Here is a 20,287-nt window from a genome sequence, read left to right on the forward strand (position 1 = left end):
CGAATACGGGACATTTTCGGTCGCTGAATTACCTCAGATTGTTTTAGAGACAGTGTTTTGTAGCGTTCATCGGCTACAGACTGTGAAAAATACTTACACCGCGCATCGTGCACCTCAGGTAAAAATACTGAAGGCTGTCGATCCCATCGCCGCCACCATACAAGCCCAGAGACTCCCCCTATTCATTGTACGCCCAAAAAAGTCTGCGCCCTATGTAGCGCCCTGAAGTAAAATGTTAGGGAAGGGCCCCTTCCCTCAAATGCACTGGTTGTTTCCAGGGACTACACACTTCCCCGCCCCCCAGCCCCCCAGCCCCCCAGCCCGTTAGGAAGTCTCCCCCTCAGCAGCACCGACGAAGGCACCCAGCACCCCTTCTCTTTACGGTTCACTCTAGGGGTCAAGAAGTAGCTGCTCTTTCTAGGAAGCCCCGTGCCTGCAAGCCTCCTGGCAGCAAGACTGACCCCCGAGCCGCACTCGTCTAGCCAGGTATGGAGTGCAGGCTGAACTCAAGGCCCAGTTCAGAATACAGCTACTGCACAAACAGAGGATTACAGGGTGCACGATACACGCTCACATTCCAGTACAGACTGCAAACAAAAAGTCTGCACATACCACAAAACAGCCGAATGCCAAGAGCACACTTACCACAAAACAGAGCGCGTGATACACACATACATTGCACTGTGCAGATACAGCCCCTGCAAGGCTCACATGCTCCGTCCCCCCCACACACACAGCTCATTTCAGACAGGAGGGTGTATGGGACCAGCAAAGCGCCCACGATATATATGTACTGTACAGCAAAGCATAGAATGCAGTGGAACATACCGCCCACCATAGAGTGCATTACGCACAAACAGCTTAGAACGGCGCGCGTGACGTACGCATACCCCTGTACAGCACGTAGGACAAACACACAGCCTAGGCTAAGCTCATACTACTCAGTAAGCATGGGACAATTCACACAAACAGCTCAACAGTTCCACACACATGGAGTGCACACACAGCTCAAAACCTTATACAGAACAGCCCAGTACAGAGTGCGTTTTGAAAACACACTGCCTTGTACACACTACAGGGTACAGATACAGCCCGATATAAAGTGCAGGATGCACAGACTTAGCACTGCTTTGCACATAGCGCATAAGGTGTGTTGTGCCTAGCACGCAGACCAGGGTGCAAACATTCCAGCATGCAGTGCAGAAACAAAGGGTCCAACCAAAACTGCAGGATTCACTCCAGGCGCGCAACACCCATTGGGCTCACGGGGATTCAGCGCCCGCCCCCCATTGTGTGTTCCAGCCCGGGGGGAGACAGCTTCGCGGGCTAACGAGCATCAAGTTGAAGCCGCACTGAATACTTAACAGGTCTTTAAAAGACCATTTACTTGTAAACCAGGCTTTTGCTGTGTGTCACCCCTTTTACAGCCACTCTGTCCGTGGTTGGCAGAATTAGCCCCCCCGCAATATTTTCCAGCCCCCCTAGTGCATTCACTAAGCAACTTCACCACTCCACCTAACCCCCGTTGCACCTGCCACCTGACAAGAGTCGGCGTGTTAGTGGGGGTGCTGGCACAGAAACCCCACAGGTAAAAAGTGCAGAAAATGGACTTTCCGAGTGGCTGCAGCTGGGAATTAGGGTATTTTCGGATTTCTTTCTTCAGAGATCATCCCTTGCCTTTTCCGACCCCCTTTTAAGTAAAAGCGATTTGTTGCGTTTCGGCTGCACGCACAGGATGGTACTTTACCTTCTGGGTCAGAGGCGGGCACGAGCACAACAGAGGGATGCTGCAGCCGAACGCACACAATCACAAGGCATTCCTGGCTCTTTCACGCGCGTCCCAGATATCGATTAGGCTAGCTAATACGTTCACTTTTAAAATACCATTTTTAATACGTTTCTGGCAGCACCGTGGAAACTAAAGGCAACATACACTACAGGCACTACTTTTGATTTTTTTAATCACTATTATGTTTGTTGCATTGAGACGCATGTTTCTCATTCCGTAGTCCAGCCCGTCAAAGGTTTGAAGGCATCTATTTGCAAAAGGTAATTTCGGGGCCGCTCGTGAACATCTGACTACAAAGTGCATTGTTCACTTACCAAGGATAAACATTGCAGGACTTTTATGTGTATAAACAATGTACATGTTTGTGTCACGTAACCTCTGCGCCATGGCCCTAGTACGTGGGTTTATTTTATCACCATTGCAACTGAACACCACACAAGTAAGCACACAACACCAGCACCCTCACGGTATGTTATCAGAATCGTTTATAACAGAAAAAAGCAATTTATTACAGCGTATTTCATGGTTAAGGGTGATCTTTCCTGTGATAAGGTTAGTGCCCATCAGTCCGGAGCTGGGCTGCAATTCTGACTGGCGTGAGCACAATCAATTCATACCCTTTCAGAAGAAGCTAGAAGCATAAAACTTACTACATGAGGGCTTCCATATCTCACCATTATTGTGCAATTTAAATTGTGATGCTATCTACTACGGTTCTTGAGATATAGTTTGAAATGTGCGCTTTACACTGATGAATATTTTGCAATTCAGCCTCTGGTCAATCACAGTGCAGCGCACATTTCAGACTATAACTCAAGGATGAAGATAGATAGAATCACAATTTAAAATGCACAATAAAGAAGCTGAGATACAAATGCCCATATTGTCCAACTTTCATGCTTTTAGCCTTTTTTTAAAGGGTACGAATTTGTTGTTGACTTTATAGTACATTCGCATCTTTCTTGAGGCCAGAATGCAGTGCACATTTTACACTATAAATCAAGACCCGTGATAGATAGAATCACCATTTCAAATGATAGATAGAATCACCATTTCAAATGCACAATAAATCTGAGTTCCATACGCCTACTGGTGCCAACTTTCATGATTCCATTGTTAAGAGGTACAAATTTATTTTTGACTTTTAGTAAATTTGCATATATTTTGCATTCACAATGCAGCGCACATTTTATACTATAAATCAAGAACGGTGCTAGATAAAATCACCTTTTAAAATGCACTATAAAGTTGAGATACAGTTGTCCAAGTGTTTCAAATTGCATGTCTCTACCGTATTCCTAAGATGTACAAATTAATATTTGAATTTCAAAGTCACAATACAATAACCGTGATAGCTAGAAAAATAATTCAAAGTGCCTAATGTTTGGAACATCAATTTGACTCTGCCTACCTAATTTCTGAGATTCTGCAGTTTATTTCGTGGCTATGCTACAACTGTTAGCTTGTTTAAGGCAATATTGCTTTCAATATTTAAGGGGTGTGTCTACTGGCTTCTGCTTCTGGCCTTCCCTCAGCCAGGTGTGAAGTTCTGGCCTTTCAAGCACAGGTACCACCATTAGGAAAGGCAGACTTCTGCCTGAAATAGCATAAGAAGAGCAGGAACAACAACCTGTAGACCAGGGGTCTTCAACTTTTTGTGTAGTGAGAGCTACTTCTGGTCAGTGAAAATCGTCGTGAGCTACTAAACCCCAAGCAACTCGCACATTTTTCCAAGCGACCTCCCCGCCCAGTTTAATTGACGTTAAGCCTTTTTCTTGAAAGCACATGGGCCTCATACTGTGGTTTCAACACAATAACACTGAAAGAAACGACTTTTTTCCCTTTTTACATGTGCACTGCCTTCTGCAGCACAGTGAGACAAAAAGCTAAAGCACAAGCCACAACAGTGACACAACAAAAGCACAAGCCGTGCAAGTGTAGGCCGATGCTTGTCGGAATGGGACAGAAAAGAGGCTCTGGCACCAAATTAAAGGCAGCCCCATAAGCAGGGTCTGGTGGCTCACTGCACTAAAGCAGCCACTGCAGGGGCTGTGCTTGACCTCATGGTCACAGGTTTAAATCCCAGCAGGTCCACTCATCCTTTCATCCATTTGAGGTCGATATAATGAATAGCATTGACTTGGGTAACAATAAACATCTGTTATTCTGCCCCAGGACACCTTCGGGTAATTGTGCGCTTTGCAACTAGACCTGTTATGTTATTAAATATAGGGCAGGCAAATCAATTAGCAAAAAAAGTGGGCCACATTTGCAAAATAAGTAAAACTTAGACATGTTGTAGGACGGTGTTTTTCAAGGTGTGGAAGACTACTTGGCTATTTGTGCTTGCAGCAGGCAAACATCCCTCCCCCCCCCCTCTTCCTTTGTCAATCCTCAGTGTCCATCAGTCGGGGCACGCCTTGACTCCTTTCCACTCTTGACAGAAGAGGCCTTTCTTTCCCTACTCCCTATGGTCAAATCAGGCTCTCCCCTAGACCCCTGTCCTGCCCGCATCCTTAAGCACATCTACTCGGCCTGTGCGCAGCCCCCCCTTATATTTCTCAACAGTTCACTGTCCCAGGCCATCGTTATTCAACCCTTAAAATCAGCCGTTATTGTCCCTATCCTCAAAAAACCTGGCGCTGACCCCTCTGCTCTTATCAACTACCGCCCCATCTCTTTAGTGCCCTTTTTGGGGAAGGTATTGGAGCGCCATGTGACCAGAGCGCTCAGTACCTTTGTGGAGGAGAACGGGGTGTTAGCCCCCCGCCAGGCCGGCTTTCGCCCTGCACACTACACGGAGTCCGTGGTGCTATCGTCCTTGACAACCTCAGAGAGGGCATGGACACTAACCATCCCCAGGCCCTGGTCCTCCTCGACCTCTCCGCTGCCTTTGACACGGTTGACCATTCCTTTCTACTTTCCCGTGTCAGGGCGGCGGGGGTTGGAGGCTCGGCCTTGGTCTGGCTGTCCTCCTTTCTGAGGGACCGCACCCAGGCAGTGCGCTTGGGTGATTTCTCGGCGGACTTCCGAAAAGTACAATGCGGGGTTCCTCAGGGCTCCTCCCTCTCTCCTCTTTTATTTAATTTGTACATGGCCCCTCTCATTTTTGCCCTTCAGCAAATGGAGGTCTCCGTCTATAACTATGCGGATGACCTTCAGCTTATTTTCACTCTGTCCCCATCCCCTGAGTCCATGGCTAAATTCCAGTCTGTTATGATCTTTATCCGGGACTGGATGAATTACAACCACCTGAAGTTAAACCCAGACAAAACTGAATTGGTTTTGACAGGTGGTTGCTCCAGTCCCTGGACTCCTCTCTTCTGGCCCCCGTCCCTAGGTCCCCCCTTCTCCATCTTCCTCTGTGAAAACACGTGGGATTAAGTTGAACGACCAACTCACTTTGCACTCCCAGGTCAGTCTAGTGGTGTCCTCTTCCTTTCTTTCACTTCGCACCATCCGCAAAGTTTCCCGTTTCTTTTCTTTTTCCGCTATAAAACTCATAGTCCTGGCAATGGTAATCTCCCGCCTAGACTATGGCAACGCTCTATACTGTGGTATGCCCGCTTACAGTATGCCGCGACTACAGCTGTTCCAAAACCAGGCTGCCCGCCTGGTTTATAACCTAGCCAAATTCCATCATGTCTCTCCTCTTCTCAAATCCTTGCACTGGCTCCCTATTCGAGAACGAGTTCAGTTCATGATGGGCTGTATTACTTTTCAGGCCCGGGTCGGCGCAGCCCCAGCATTTGTCTCTTCGGAAATTAAAGCCTACGCCCCCGTCAGGGAACTGCGCTCATCCTCCCAACAACTGTTGTTAGTTCCCCGCTTTAGGCGCAAAAAGTGGGGGGGCACGACATTTTCCACACTCGCCCATGCCTTTTGGAACTCTCTCCCTGCCCACCTCAGATCCTCCACTCAAAATTCACACTTCCGAAAGGCGCTAAAAACTTTTCTTTTCTCACAGGCCTTTCCATTATAACCATCTTACCTCTGTCACCTCCCTGATCTTCCTGTCCTTCTGGGTTCAGTACTTCACAGCGCCATGAAACCGCCAGGTGTACGTGCGCTCTACAAATGTTTTAAACTCAAACTCAATGTTTGGTACTATCAGAAAAATTAACAATAAAAAGCAGCCCACCAGCCAATAAAATCGGCACACAAACAGACCACAAAACAACCATACATAACATCCTTAGTGGCCACACGACACCAAGGGACAGTCAGGGCCTCACTGTGGAGAGGTAGGAGCTGGGAAGCCAGAGCTGCCTGTGTCCCTGAAGAGCGCATAGAGGCCAGTGAAAAGGCACATTATGGTCCAGCCCACCTCTGGTTCAGTCAGCACAGGCTCAGAATGGACCAGCTTGAGAGGTAGAAGCTTAAATTGGGCATGGCAGGGGAGGTTGGTGACAACTATTGGATGTTATATTGAAGTGAAGGCAGGAGTCAGAAAGCTAGCATCAGTGTAACAACAACCTTTTTTTGTCAAAAGGCCTCCTGCACCTCTATCTGACTTGTTCCCACACACAGCTGTGTTGCAAAGGTCCATCAAGCGAGCCTCTTTTCTAAGGGCGAACAGGGAGTCTTCAGTCAGAGGGGTCTCGACATTCAGAGCAGTCTTTCATATCCTCCGAGTAGTTCTCAATGTGGAATCTGGATTGTCGTGGTGTGGAAGTTAAATTTGCTCTGTAACTGGGTGCTGGCTTCTTTGAGCAATACCTGGGCATTAGCATCTTCATTGATCGCAATGTGCACCGATGGCACTGGCTGCGACACAGTTAGTGCTCAGATGTGCTGGCTGTGCAGCTCCTTCAGTCTCGGGATGCGCAGCAGAGATTCCTTCACAGCACTAAAGTCTACTCTACGCCCCTTGAGTCCCTTCCATCAGTAGAAGCAGCACATCCCTCAGTATGGCTAGAATAGTGTGACCCCCAGACCAGGATGGAGAAGACGAGGAACGTACAGATGGGATCCACAATTTTATACTCTGGCTTGAAGTAGATGACGTAAGAATCCACCAGTACCCCAACGCTCTGCACCTGGTCCCCCTAAACATGAATGAAGGCAGCTCGCACACTGGTGCTCTGCTCCTTCACGGGGGTGGTCTTGTGCGAATGTTTTTGTGATCCTTCCGTAGGGCCATGACTATGACCATGCCCTGTCTGATGCAGGATAAAACCCACCATTACGATGTTAACTGTTCATAATGGTGAGGTGATCAGCATAATATTCCCTGCCCACTCTCACCACGTGATTCCGGTGCCCTCTTCCTGCCCGGCTCCATGCCCATGCAATCGCCCCCTGCACCCTGTCCCCTATTTCTGCTCTCTGTCCTCCCCTGCTCTCACTCCGTGCTTCCGGTACCCCCTGCCTGTCCGGCTATGTGCCACAGCACCCTGCCTCTGTCCCACTCCTTACTCACTGCATACCCATGGCTAAGGTCCCTGCACCCTGCCCTGCTCACCACTGTCCTCTATCGCTGCACTCCCCCCCGTCCCTTGTTCTGCCGAACATGTCTGCCTTTCTGCCACTGCTCCCTGTCCCAACCCCTGCACTCTGTCCTGGCTCCCGGACACGCTCTCTGTTACTGCACCTTGCCCATACTCCCTGCCCTTTCTCTAACCCTACACTGCCCTTATCCTGCCCTTGCTCCTGTCCTGAGCCCGGTTCACCGTCTCTGGCTCTCCCTCACTCTTTCCTTGCCCCCCCTCTTTCCTTGCCCCCCCCTCTCTCCCGGTCTACGCCCTCAGTCTGTCGGTGACATCTCGACAATCTTCTCTTCGAACCCTCTGTCTCTCTTCATCTCCACTGTCTCTCCCCAGCCCTTCTCTCTCCTCCTGCCCCTACTGTATCCCCCAGGCCCCCTCTCTGTCCTACCTCTCACCCTATCTCTGCGCCTCCACTGTCTCTCCCGAGCCCCTCTCTTGTCTGCCCCTCACTGTCTCTCTCCGGCCCAACTGTCTCTCCCCAGCCCCTCTCTCTCTTGCTCCTCGCAGTCTCTTTCAGTCCAGCGCCCCCCTCTCTCTCTCACTCTCTTTCCAGCTCCCCAGTCTCTCCCTGGCACCACTGTCTCCTCCTGCCCCCTCTCTGTCCTTTCCCTCACTGTGTCTCTCCAGCGGCCCCTCTCTGTCTCTCTCCGGCTCCTCTGTCTCTCCCCAGCTCATGGTCATGATCTTGGTTGCTGGCCGTGATGACATCCATAGTAGTGCAAAGACACTGGTCATCATGCTGGCAAAATCAGTCAACAGGTGTGCAGCATTGGTCATAATCGCCAAGGCCAAGCTCTGTGCCAGATATCCACTGGTTATTTGACTGGCGCTGGAGGAGTTTCCGCTTCTCATCGCCTTGTATGCCTTGCATGCCGCGGTGTTGCCGGTTCTGCAGTGTAAACGAGTGCTTGTCCCGCCTTAACATTAACTCAGTGCGGGTTTGGGCTCGGAATATGTCCCGAGCGGACTACGGATCTCTAGACCTGATCCTGACCTGCTTAGCTCTAGTCTCGCTCTGGTTCCCCCGTCCCTCTCTGGCTCTGTCCCGCCTTTGCTGTGGTTGCAGAGCTGATAGTGCCCGAGCCCGGCCTGCGCAAAGGGGGAGGAGGGTGTGTGTGTGGGGGGGGGGAAGGGGTGCAAAACTCTTGCACCAGCTGCAAATTCCCCACCTCCGCTTCAGCTGACCCTCCTCGATGACCTCCGCTGATCCTCCCTCTCACGGCACTGACCTCCCTTCGCCCATTGTCTCTCCCTTACCGTGCCCAGCTCATTTCCAGCAGCCACACCACTCAGTATCCCTCGGTGCACCCGGCCCTCGTCACTATTCCACGGCGTACACCTGGGCCTTCCCTTGACTGCTGAAGTTCATGCCTAAAACTCGCCTTGCCCCTGTACATCCATGCACGGTATGACTTCACTCTTTTACATTTCTTTTTACCGGGACCTAACTAAGAGTGTTGTGGCTTACCTGCTGCTAATCTGGTGTGGAAGGCTTTACCCGCAGCTCCCGGCAGTTCTTTTGGCCTGCAAACAGCTTCACAATGCTCCCCCCTGCCACGCCTGCTTGATCTCCGCACTCGCACAATGGACAGTGCAGTGCCAGTAAGGAAAAGGCAGGGGGCGCGTGCCGGCGTAAAGCCGTAACGGTCACGAGACTGCAGGAGAGGAACGTCATCCTCTTCGGCCCGCCCCACCCCCCCATCTAAGCGCAATCCAATTGGAGCAGCTGCGTTGGGTGAGGGCGGGCAACAGACACGGAAATAAGCCTAAATAGCCCCCAAATAAAACTAATGGGCTACTAAATTGAGCAGCACTCGGCGAGCTACTCACAGGGTCTCGGCGAGCTACCGGTAGCTCGCGATCGAGCGGTTGGAGACCCCTGCTGTAGACCTACCCTTAAATTGTAAGAGCAATATTGCCTTAAACAAGCTAACAGTTTTAGCATAGCCACAAAATAAACTGCAAAAGCTCAGAAATTAGGTAGGCAGAGTCAATTTGATCTTGCAAACATTAGGCACTTTGAAATATTTTTCTAGCTATCATGGTGACTTTTTAGTCTCTGATTAATCATAGTGCAGCGCACATTTCAAAATATAACTCAGGAACTTTAAAAGATAGAATCACACCATAAAGTGCACAATAATGCTGAGATAGGCTGTCTAAATATGCCAAGTGTCATGCCTCTAGCTCATTCCTAAAATTCTGAAAGGAGTATTTGGACTTTTTCAATTGCCACCTAAAATTAAGAATTCAGACTTGTAACCTAAAAGAATGGCAATGCTTAATACAATCTCACTTATTTTCCATGAAATACACAGTAATCCTGGGATAAGACTGTCTAGATATGCCATGTTTCATGCATCTAGCTCATTCATAAAGTATTCGAATGTATTGTTACATTCATAGTACATTTGACATCTATCGTTGTACACTATAAATCAAGATCCGTGATAGATAGATAGAATCAGAATTTAACATGCAAATAATGCTGAGATACTGCTGTCCACATGTTTCAAATTGCATCCCTCTAACATATTCCTAAGATTGATAGTTCATTGGTTGTTTATCTGCTAAGTGGTGTGAAATAATATTTTAATTTTTAGTTCATAATCTTTTTAGCTGCGTTCAATCAAAGAACAGTGCACATTTTACAGTATAAATCAGGAACCATGGGTAACAGATGCATAATTTAAAATGCACAATATCGCTGAGAGTAGGGTGCCCACATGTGCTAATTCTCAAGCCTTTGGTTGATTTTTAATTGGGACAAAATACTACTTGAACTTATAGTTTGTATGGCTTTAAAGGACCAGTCCACCAATCTTCATACATTTAGCATATAGCTAAAGTGGTCAGCTTCCATGCCTATGCCATATTTTCTGGACTTGATACAACGTTTAGCTGTTTAATTCAATATTTGTTTTACATGTACAAGGATTGTGTTTGCAGGTGGTTGCTTGACCTAAATGGGCTTACCTTTCCTTCAGCCAGGTGCAAACTGCCTGTCATGTTAGGTCCTGAAACCCTGAGCTGACGGATTAGGATAAGGTCACACTTGATGCTTACAATGACATAGCCATCAGAGAGCCAGATCATATCCAAAGTTCAACCTGCCTGTCAACAATTAAATGTTTTACAGATATATGGTTTTCCTTAATACTTTTTATATCACTTTCATTATTTCTATGTGTTTATACATCGTGTTTGACTTTTTAATAGCAGTATATTGAATGTCATTCTGTTTTTTAAAAAATTGCTATTCTAAATGTGCTACTTTCTTTTTTCTTCCTAGCAAAGTCAATCACATTCCTCTTGTTTGTGTGAAATGTTTAAAAACAGTATGCAGTTGCCACTTCACTTGTCTAGAGTTTGCATGAAGGGAAGCACTTCTGAGGAGATTAGAAAAACAGTCAAAGAAGCTTGATCATCCATCATTGACCATCTTGCGAAGGTAAGGATCTACAATTATGAGAATCTAAAGCTTCTTATCATTGAAGAGGCCCTGATACCTGTTATCAAAATGTTGGAAACAAATGGTTGTTTCATTATTGGAAAGCCTGTTGATCCAGTTGTTGTGTAAGTAAACAATCGTTTGGTAATTATTGTTAGTTTGCTATAATTGTTAACTCTTTAAACATTATCAATTGTTATATATCCTCTATTTCACTAACAGATTATTTTAATTCTTGGGAGGGTCTCCATTCTATCCAGGCATATCGTTGCAACCTTGTAAGGAAACCTATGTTTTTTATTACCTTGCATATTTGTTCACTCCATTTTTGAGGCTCAAATATAACCCTTCCTTTTTAGACTTCATGTGACATCAGAAGAAGAAATGGATACTGACCTTCAGATAGATGAGGAAGAAGGAGCTGATAAAGAATCTGAATTATATCAACCGTAAGTTTAAATAACCACTATCTGTTTGCATCACATGCATCTTGGTTAACTATTTAATCTTAAACAGTTTGTTTTCTAAAACGTTTCACCATTCAATTCAACAGTCCAAGAGTAAAATCATGGCAGACATCCATACGCAAGAAGCTTAATGACATGGGACTTTACATGAAGCATTCCTTGGATTGTAAACTTTTAGTTGGTTTCCGGAACTACTCCGTCTGCAACTTCAAGCAAGAGGTAATATAAAAAGGCTCTTACTACTATAGCTGTTTCTACTGCTAATACTATTAATCGTAATTTTCAGCAAATTATATAATAACTGTTATCTGTATTTTTTTTAATTAAAGCTGGAAAATGTAGCAAGATTCTTATTTTCTACAATCCTGAAGCACCAACTACGGATTTCATTAAGAACATCCCTCGGACACGCAAGTTTTTCAATCTGCTAAAAACATCAGGTCTGGCCCAGCAGACAGTTGTAAACTACATGAAAAATCTAAAGCGTTTCGTCCATTATCTTACTGTTGCTACAGATTTAAGAGAGAGTGAAAATGACCTATATACAGCCGCTCAGCATTTTCTCTGCGTAATGAAGGATATGCAGAAAAAGATTAGTAGAGGCATTTCTAAAGAAGTGACACACAGAAGGTAATAGTTTATGATTTGTTAAGTACAATAGCCATCAGATGAATATAAACAGTAACATTTCCTATAACTGTAGATTAAAATTTTCTCTCTGACACTTACTATGACTTTCCAAATATCTCTCAGGTACATGGAGTTTACTGCAGAGAAAATTACCCCTGGAAACTGCTTACATATCTTGGTGAAAGCAAAGGAGGAATTCCTTCAAGTCATCGAAAAACTCTCCAACAAGCAGAAATTCTCTGTACAGGATACGCTACTGGTATTATATTATTTAGAGGCACTATTGCTCCTAAAACATGTACAGAGACCTGGGGTTGTGAAGAATTTTCAGGTATGGTAACAAAATAAAAACAATTATTAGGATCCATCAATGTAGCATCAGAGCCTTCCTTCTTCCTCTGCATGACCATGCTCAAAGTTTAATTTTGTATCTCTTAAAAGAAGGACTTTTAAAGAATTATAAACACTATGTAATTATTATAAATATATCACAATTTTTCAGGTTAAAGAATGGGAAGAACGAAGATCATACCATGATGAGGAGGGAAACTATTATGCAATTGTTGCAGTCAAAGAACACAAGACTGCAGCTCAGCAGATTGCATCATTTTGTTTAAGCCGTGGAGAAGAACAGGTAGGTATTCAGTAAAGAGGACACTGTTCATAACAAGATAGTCACATACCCAGCACTACTACGTTAGATACAATCTTTGCATCCCTGTAATTGTTTGTTTTAAAACTGATTATTTGAGTGCCATTCATTTAGTGTATAGACAGGTCAATTCGTATTGACATTTAAAATATTACAGATTGTGAATACTTCAGTCACAGATGCATTTTTAATGTGAATTCATATTAGTTTCTCTCTTTACTTGCAGTGGTTTGAGCAATATTTCACCATGATCAGGCCTGAGACGTTAAGGAAAAGGAAGACTACTTCAACAGATGATACATTTTTTATATCATCCACTGGGAGAGCAATATATAATCCGTCTAATGATCTCCACCGATTTCATGAAAGGTATTATTGCAGTGATGGCTGCACACTTTTGAGTTTACATACTCCTAATGGCTGATGTTTGTCTATAAGTTTAATAGGGATAGGGGTTCATTTGGCATCTAAATCGATGGCTTTAGTATTACCTCTGTTGAAAATAGTATCAGCTCACGAGCCAAATAAATCCTTGAAATAAATATTCATAGTAAGTCGAACAGGTGTCACATGTAAATAATTCTTACAGATACAGTGTCCCTTCGATCACAAGCCAGCAAGTGAGACGTGTGTATGAGACAGCAACAAAAAAAGACTGCTCTGATGCGGAAAAAAGCCTTGTGGCTGATTATATGGCACATTCCACATCAACTTCTGAAAAGCATTACCGAATGATGAGGGTGGAAAATATCTGTGCTGCAGCAAAACTGCTGAATAAGCTTACCCAGGAAACACCACGGTGAGAAAACGATCATTGTTTTTGCTCTCTCTTTGACTTCTAGAAAACACAGTTGCCATACAATAATCATTTAGACCTTTATTTCAAACAATAACTAGCCATTAATACTGTTTGTGTTCATTTACAGAGACTTGAAACAAAAGTCTACTGTGCATTTTACAGCCCTCCCTCAAGAGCAACATCAAAGGTATGCAATGTAATATGTTCTCTTTTGTATTTTTAAATATAATTCTATATGGCATAAATGTATGAAAATGTTGTAGATCATGTTTTACTTTTTCCGTTCTTTAATTTACATATACATTCTCTAAGATGTTGTTTCAGAATTCAGTTACTAAAATGTAAAGGGTTTCTTGCATTTTGCAAATCTAAATTAACCAAACCTGTGAATGATCTCTATTGAAATCATTCTCTTTTTGTCACACAGCACTATTGTGATCTGGTATTGCCATAATTTCAATATTTTTTTCTGTATATTTAAAGGGCACATCAGAGCGAGAAGTCTATTTCCAAAGTTTCTGCAAAAAATGGGCATGATATGCTTATGCATATTGAAAATAAATTCCCAGTAACACTTAATGGTGATCCACCCAAAAAAAAGAACGAACTGAACTCGCTGGAATTCATGAATATCAGGTGTATGACAAGTGACGTATTAGGCAGCAACTTATGAGAAAGGAGGAAACCATGAGTAAGTGAATATTCAGATTTGCTGAAATGTGTTTACAAATATACATTGTAGAAAGCATTATTCAATTTATTTTGTTTGTTTAAATCACAGACCATTTTCCACAAAGGCAACCGACCGAAAAGATGGTGCTGAAGTTTTTTTCAAAAATGACATGGAGGATGAATTCCCCCGAAGTAGAAGATGTCATTCACAGCTGGAAGCCAATGTCAGAAGCCACATCACCAATGGTTGATAAGCACATTCGGTCGTGTGTGCATCGCCAACGGTGGAGTGGAGTCTCTGTAATTAATCAAGAAGGTACAATAACAGTCATAACAGACCGCATTTTTCATAAAGGAGAGGTGGTGTGTGATTTTCATGGCCAAATAATTCCTGTGGCTGAAGGACTAAAGAAAATGAAAGAACTTCATAAGAATGAGATGAACCACTTATTATTTTTTACAACTAATGAGGATACATACTGCTTGGATGCCACCATAAGGCCATGTTTATGCCACCCTAAAATCGAAACGCCTGGTAGATTGCTACACAGTTCAAAACAGAAATGCAATGTGAAGCCAGTGCTAGAGACAGTTCTCACAGGTGACACATATATATATATGCTATTTTGTTTGTGGCATTGGAAATGATTATGAACAAATGCAAACTTAAGTATGACTACTCTTTGTCAACCAGAGCCCACAGAGGACAGGTGCCATCCTGGATGGCTTAAACTAATTCTCACAAAATATTTGTGGATTTTTCAGACTTTGGTGTAATGCTGACTCCATCACAAATGTGACAGACGTTCTATACAAAAGAGAACCGTGACTAAAAGAAGGAGTCGGGTATAAGATAGCAGCAGATCAGCACAGGAGAACAGAACAGGGAGCTAGAGAAGAATGCGGGTGGAAGAGAGTATCAGTTCAGCTTGGGAGAAGAGCAGAGACTAGGGAGTTGGAGAAGGAGGTGGATGGAAGACAGCAGCATAACAGCACAGCAGAAGAGAACATGGACTTAAAGAAAAAGATTTAAAGAATGAGGCGGAGTGGAATAGAGCAGCAGATCAGCACAGGTGTAGATAACATGGAGTTAAAGGAGGAGACGGGGTGGAAGAGAGCATCAGATCAGCACATTAGAAATGAACAGTGAGTTAATTAAGGAAGCGTGTGGAAGAGAACAACATATTAGCACAAGAGAAGAGAATAGGGAGTTAGAGAAGGAGACGTGTTGAAAGAGAACATTAGATCATCACAGGAGAAGAGAAGCGAAAGGGGATTTAAAGAAGGATTTGGGGTGGACGAGAGCAGCAGATTAGCACATGAGAAGATAACAGGGAGTTAAAGAGGGAGGTGGGTGGAAGAGAAAAGAAGTTCTGCACAGGAGAAGAGAAGAGACCAGTGAGTTAAAGAAGGAGGTGGGGTGGATGAGAGCAGCAGATTAGCACACACGCAGAGACCAGGGAGTTAAAGACTGAGGCGGGTGGACGAGAGCAGCCGATTAGTACAGGAGAATAGAACAAGGAGTTAAACAAGGAGGCGGCGTGGAATAGAGCAGCAGATCAGCACACCAAAAGAGAACCGTAAGATAAAGAAGGAGGTGGGTATAAGATAGCAGCAGATCAGCACAGGAGAAGATAAGTGACCAGGGAGCTAGAGAAGAAGGCGGGTGGAAGAAAGCATCAGTTCAGTTCGGGAGAAGAGCAGAGACTAGGGAGTTGGAGAAGGATGTGTTTGGAAGAGAGCATCATAACAGCACAGCAGAAGAGAACATGGACTTAAAGAAAAAGATTTTAAGAATGAGGCGGGGTGGAATAGAGCAGCAGATCAGCACAGGTGTAGATAACATGGAGTTAAAGGAGGAGGCAGGTGGAAGAGAGCATCAGATCAGCACATGAGAAGTGAACAGTGAGTTAATTAAGGAAGCGTGTGGAAAAGAACAACATATTAGCACAGGAGAAGGGAACAGTGAGTTTGTGAAGGGGCGGGGTGAAAGAGCACAGCAGATCAGCACATGAGAGGAGAAAATTGAGTTAGAGAAGGAGGCGTGTGAAAGAGAACAGCAGATCAGCACAGGATAAGGGAACAGGGAGTTAGACAAGGAGGAGGATGGAAGATAGCTTAAAGATTTTCACAGGAGAAGAGAACAGGGAGTTAGTGAATGATGCTGGAGGGCTAAAGAACGGTGATGGATTAAACCCAGATCTGTTGACTGGGTGTGAGTGTTTGATTGGTTCAGATGCTCTGTCCATCACCACCCCTTTTGTACCGGAGGAAGAGAACAGCAGACCCGCTTGTGAGAAGAGAACAGGGAGTTAGAGTAGGACGTTGTGGAAATGAACTGTTGATCAGCACAGGATAAAAAAAGAGTTAAAGAAGGATGGGGTGGAAGTGAGCAGCAGATCAGCACAGGTGAAGAGAACATGGAGTTAAAGGAGGAGATGGGTTGGTAGAGAGCAGCAGATTTGCACATGTGAAGAGAACATTGATTTAAGGAAGGACGTGTTTTGAAGAGAACAACATATTAGCACAAGAGAAGAGAATAGGGAGTTAGAGAAGGAGACGTGTTGAAAGAGAACATTAGATCATCACAGGAGAAGAGAAGCCAAAGGGGATTTAAAGAAGGATTTGGGGTGGACAAGAGCAGCAGATTAGCACATGAGAAGAGAACAGGGAGTTAAATAAGGAGGTGGTTGGAAGAGAACAGCAGCTTAGCACAGGAGATGAGAAGAGACCAGTGAGTTAAAGAAGGAGGTGGGGTGGATGAGCGCAGCAGGTTAGCACACGCGAAGAGACCAGGGAGTTAAACACTGAGGCGGGTAGACGAGAGCAGGGAGTTAAAGAAGGAGGTGGGTATAAGATAGCAGCAGATTAGCACAGGAGAAGAGAAGTGACCAGGGAGCTAGAGAAGTAGGCGGGTGGAAGAGAGCATCAGTTCAGTCCGGGAGAAGAGCAGAGACTAGGGATTTGGAGAAGGAGGTTGTTGAAAGAGAGCAGCATAACAGCACAGCAGAAGAGAACATGGAGTTAAAGAATGCGGCGGGTGGAAGAGATCAGCATATCAGCACAGGAGAAGAGAACAGTGAGTTAAAGAAGGTGTTGGTATGGAAGATAGCAGCAGATCAGCACAGGATAAGAGAACAGGGAGTTAAATAGGATGTGGGGTGGAAGAGAACAGCAGATCGGCACAGGAGAAGATAACGGGGAGTTTTTCTAAATTTCCCCAGTTAATGGTGATACCTGAGAAACTGCTAAATCTTATGATTTCCCTGATCGGGGGTCAAGATTCTTCGCCGGGTGCTTGACATAGTGTCACGTCGTTTGTATACAGCGATACCAGGATCACTCTTGGGACTAATGCTAGGCAGCAATGCGCATGGTGCTGTCTCAGGCAAGCAGCGAGGGGCACCATGGCCATAGCAGAAAGGAGGGGGGACAACGTTCAGCCTTGTCTCATGCCTTGAGCCACCAAGATGGGGGAGGAGATTATTCCATTTATCCGTAGCCTCGCCGTCGGTGAGGAGTAAAGCAGGGTGACTAGTTTTAAAAGTTTAGGTCTAACGCCAAAGCGGGAGAGAAGCGCAAATAGATATGGCCATTTCAAGTTATTAATTGCCTTGGTGGCATCCAAGAAGATCGCAGTAGCTGTTAGGGATGGATCTATTTATTGCATGGTCGCGAAAAAGGTACATAAATTGTGGGATGTACCCCTACTGGCGACAAAATCACACTGATTGGGTCATAGCACATTGGGCAGCAGCGGGAGAAGCTGTGTCACAAATAACTTAGCTGGAATTTTATTATCCAGGTTGATCATCGATAGTGGTCTGTAGGAATCACATAACAGGGGATCCTTATCTAGGTTAAGGATCATGATAATTAGCGCTTCCCTGAGGGATGAAGGGAGCACTCCCAGCTCTGTCTCCTCTTACATGTTGAGGAGATGGGGCACCAGCAGTGGAACAAACTCTTTATAAAAAGCATCCTTCAGACCCTCCAGTCCTTGGTCCTTACGGGAAAGGCACGGATCCCTCCTATTACCTCCTCCTCTGAAAATGGCCTGTCCAGATCTCTGCGTTGGCAGTCTCCCAGCCATAGTACCTGGTTAGATTAAGGAAAGTATTTCAGATCAGGGTGGATATCAGATTGTCTCGCAGCATAGAGTGAAGAGTAGTAGGATAGCATTTCGACTTGGACGGCATCCTGCCCAATCGCCCTCTCATTGTCAGTAGTTCGCAGTTTGCAATTATAGTCGTTGACCCGTGTAATTTTAAAACCAGCCAGTGTTTCCCTGGCGGGATCCCTCTCGCTGTAGCTTCTGGCACAAGCCTCTATCCCTAGGTAGTGCTTCTGTATTTGGGCTGCCTGTTCCAACTCAGCGATTTTTCCTTTGGTATTCCCCAGGAACGCCATCTGATTAGTGGTGAAATATTCAATTTTGAGTTCCCTTATCAATCTCTCAAGGCACCTGAGTTCTCCTTGCAGTGAATGCAGCACTCCCGCATGTTTAGATATACACTCACCCCAGATAATAGATTTAAAAGGAAGGATTCCAATGTGCCCTCATTCAGTGCAAAGTATTCCACAATGGCGGAATGGATCGCGTCTCAAAATACTTTGTCTCGCAGAGCTCCCGGTGGGAGTCTCCAGCTAAAGGCTCTGCTAAGGGCCATGTGGTAATGAGGGCACAAACAATACTGGAGCCTGAGCAGATAGCGTTCATGCAAGGGGGGTTACTCTGAAAACCCATGTTACTACATCCTTCGAGCTCAGTCGTAAACCTATTCTGGATCAGCTAGGGCCCACTGGAGACACACAGGTGCCGTTGTCTTTTCGAATGTTGCGGTGGCGCCATTTGTCCACCAAGCCGTAGTCTGACATATTAGTCTGCAGCTGCTCCGCCGCTCGCAGGTGGCGGCAAAAAGAGTCTCCGGATGTGTCCCTGTCCGGGTCCAATATTACATTGAAGTCCCCTCCCCACAAAACCGCACCTGGGCCAAGCATCTCAACCAGTCACCACACCTCACCCAAAAATTCTGGGTTATCTACATTGGACACGTACACTGAGACCAGCCGAATTGGGTGACCCCTAGCACTCCTGCTACTATTACATATCTACTTGGGGGTCGCATAGAGCTGTACGTGTGCACCAAGGTTGCCCTTTTCTAAGGATAATCGTGGTGCCTCTCGCATAACTGGAGTAGCTTGCAACAAATTTCTCATCCATCGATTGCGCCCACAAGCACGTGCAGTTGGGCTCCGTCAAATGCAGTTCTTTTAAGAAGCCAATATCCACTCCATGCCGGTTAAGATATATGCCCAGCCATACTTTTCTGCAGTCATTCAGGCCACAGACATTCCACGTCACAGCTCTTAATGCAGCCACGCGTTCAGCATGCAAGCCCATACAGTCAATCACAGAGTATCCTGCATGCTTATAGCTTCAGTACCTACCAGTGTGAAGCAGAGGGAGGCCGGCGAGGGGAAAGCAGAAGCAGCAGGGGGTGGGGGTAAAAGACAACAAACCAATTGTCAACTTCTCAAATCCCAGTAACATCTCCCACCTCCCACTACATCCACCCAACTAGGCTGAAAAGCGATACCACTACCCCAAAGCGGCCATAAGTGACCAACCAACAATAACAAAGTAGGACTCATCCTGTAGAGTAAATCACTAAGAGCCCAGTGTGTCCCAGCTGGTGGAAGCTGGAGGTCCGGAGGTAATAAGGACAGCGGGTGGAAAACTCTCTGTCAACTGGGCAGACAGGACAAATCAATTAGGGGACAGCCTGAGAGGGTGAGAACAACATAACTAAAGGATGAGTGAGGATGCCCACCCACCCCAGTCTGGAGAAACAGTAATCATTATATCAACTCAGTTCAGCCAAGTATTTTTTCATTCTCACCGAGGTGTTCACCTTCTTCTGCATGTCGCTCCACACAAGAGGGGTGCTTGAATGGTCTGAGGTTCTGGGCAAATTTGGCTGCTAGTTTAGTGTTGGTAAAGTATGTTGTTTTGCCAGAGTGGAAAATGCAAAGTTTAACGAGTTAGAGCATGAAATATTTAATGTCCTGTTTCTGGAGCATTATTTTCACTGGCACAAACTCTCTTCTGGTAGCCTGTACAGTCAAGGTGAAGCCCGGGCAGAACGAGACAGCATTGTCCTGGTACGTTGTTTCTTGCTGGTCCTTCGCCCTGCACAAAACAGTATCCCGGTCTCTGTACTGTATGAAAGTTGGACCATTTTGAGCATCGTCCCGAACCTGAGGATACAAGGCACCGACAGTGTGTATGTAATGCAGTTATAGTATGTTTTTTTTTTCAGAACAAAATTTTATTA

At 45.4% G+C, this 20,287-nt stretch overlaps 1 long non-coding RNA gene across 6 annotated transcripts in view; it reads right to left on the reverse strand.

Moving 5' to 3' along the window:
* Positions 1–20,287, reverse strand: part of LOC144766847 (uncharacterized) — a 72,605-nt gene that overhangs the window by 26,996 nt on the left and 25,322 nt on the right. For 2 of the 6 annotated variants that reach the window (XR_013597950.1, XR_013597952.1), the window contains exon 3: positions 19,853–20,210. The exons of 3 other annotated variants lie outside the window; for them this stretch is intronic. This is a non-coding gene — a long non-coding RNA (uncharacterized LOC144766847). Of the gene's footprint in view, positions 1–13,363; positions 14,248–19,852; positions 20,211–20,287 lie in introns of those variants that run through there. One more of the 6 variants, XR_013597951.1, reaches the window with a different exon arrangement.

Source organism: Lissotriton helveticus, chromosome 7, assembly GCF_964261635.1.
Source record: "Lissotriton helveticus chromosome 7, aLisHel1.1, whole genome shotgun sequence".
NCBI classification, from domain to species: domain Eukaryota; kingdom Metazoa; phylum Chordata; class Amphibia; order Caudata; family Salamandridae; genus Lissotriton; species Lissotriton helveticus.